Source organism: Arachis ipaensis, chromosome B06, assembly GCF_000816755.2.
Source record: "Arachis ipaensis cultivar K30076 chromosome B06, Araip1.1, whole genome shotgun sequence".
NCBI lineage: Eukaryota > Viridiplantae > Streptophyta > Magnoliopsida > Fabales > Fabaceae > Arachis > Arachis ipaensis.
In genome coordinates, this window is record NC_029790.2 from 17,471,093 (window position 1) to 17,473,499 (window position 2,407).

The following is a 2,407-nucleotide window of genomic DNA, read 5'->3' on the forward strand; positions in this document are numbered from 1 at the left end:
TTATTTAAACTTTTTTAACCAATGTTTATATGAAACTTGTTAGCTAATTGGAATGGGAAAAGTAGGTATGGTATGTTGGTAACTGTAACCGGAGGTTTCTAGAGGGTAGCTACTTTGAATCTTAAAATCAGAAGAGAACAAGTGTAGAAGTGTATTTTTTTTGGTGACTAGTGTAGAAGTGTATTTGAATTAACATGGATGTTATTTATGGTTTTTGTTATATAAAAAATAGATAAAATAGGTTTGTTATATATCTAATTATTTTTTAAAACTAATAAAATTAAAAATAAAAAAGTAGTAAGTTATTCAATTTATATTGTTAGAATATAATTAGGATCAATTAGCATTATTTAACATATTTGAATATTTATTATAGGATATTACGTCTTTATTATTTCGATTCTCTTAATACCTATAAATACCTTTCTATATTGTATTATTACAGACAACTTGAATATACTTAATATTAATATACAAATCCTTTCTTCAGTTTAGTCTCTTGTTTCTAACATGGTATCAGAGTCATAATATCCTCCTTGAAGATGATAGGTTGTTTTCCTTGCGGTAAAATTACGGTAGTTTTTGCACTTTTTTTTCTATGCAATTTTTTCTTACCATTTGTCACTCATTTGATACTTTTTTCACCTCACTGACTAGCCTGTTTTCTCTGTCTTGTATTTTTCCTGAGTCGAATGATCAAATACCATTGTCATCCACTGCTTACCTATTCTCATGAAAAAATCATATAGTTTTCGCTCTCTTTCGACAGTTTCGTCTGCGTTTTCTCGTGGCACTTCCGTCTGCCTTCTTTCGCGACAGTTCCGTCTGCGTTTTGTCTGTGTTTCTTTGAGGCAGTTCCATCTCTGTTTCCTCGTGGCAGTTCCGCGCTTCCTTCAGACAAGCGGTAGTTCCATCTATGCTTCCTTCCGGCAGTTCTATCTGCGCTTCCTTACGGCAGTTCCGTCTACGCTTTCTTCTGACAGTTCCGTCTGCACCCGTTTTATCAGATTATGCAGTTTTTTTCTCTTTATTTCATTGTTTTAAATAAGTTTTTGATGGGATGTTAGAATATAATTAGGATCAATTAGCATTATTTAGTATATTTGAATATTTATTATAGGATATTACGTCTTTATTATTTCGATTCTCTTAACACCTATAAATACCCTTCTATATTGTATTATTATAGACAACTTGAATACACTCAATAATATACAAATTCTTTTTCCAGTTTAGTCTCTTGTTTCTAACATGGTATCAGAGTCATGGTATCCTCCTTGAAAAGGATAGGTTGTTTTTCTTGCGGTGAAATTACTGTAGTTTTTGCATTTTTTTCTATGCCATTCTTCTTTCCCTTTTGTCACTCATTTGATACTTTTTCACCTCACCGAGTTCACAATATTTATATTTTAAATATTTTATATATATACAACATTTATATACTTATATGTATGATAAGGTAGGTTCTATGAAATGATTTTGTTACGACTCCAGAACCTATCTATAAGCCTCATAATTTTCATTAAACTACCCAACATTAAACCAAATAGAAAAAGAAAAGGCCAAATCTTCATGTTCATTATTTGCAAACAAAAAGAAATTTAATCAAATTTCATTATATAAATTAATTGGGAGGGAGAGATATCTAAAGAGTAGCTACTTTTGGATCTCAAAATTAGAAGAGAATGAATGAATGAGTGTTAGCCATTAGAGGGAAATTGAAACCCCAGCACCCATCTATAATATCTAGGGGTGTTCGCAGTGCGGTTTGAATCGATTTTGAGTAAAAAATTTATCCGATCCGAACATTATGTTTATTTGCAGTGCGGTTTGGATTGGATTGGATTTGCGGTTTTGTAAATTAAAAAAATTAAATATATATAACAAATCTCAACATCACATTTCAAATAATCAACAATGACATAGCAAGTCTTAACAATATCTTAAAAAACCAACGATAACATAACAATAGAAATAAAATGATAGGTTAGTTAAAATAAATAAATAAATCACATTTTGAACATAAAACATCTATTAAATAATAATAATACATGAAAAATATAAAAATGTATAACAAATTGAATATGTTATAAGTATAATTGTAAACATAATAATAAAATAATAATATTATAACACATTGTGCGGTTTGAATTAGATTGGATCAGTTGTGAAAAGTATATCCGAAATCCGATTCGATCAATCGGTTTGCAAAAAATAAGATCCAATCAAATCCGAATTAGTACGGTTTTAATCATTTTTTGGTTTGGATTAGATTGAATGAACGGTTTAATTTAGATCGGTTTAAATTTGAACACCTCTAATAATATCTACCTCTTTTTCCTCCATCCTCTAAGTCTCTAACCATAGAATTATAAATCTTTTAAATTTTCAAAATAATGATAATAAA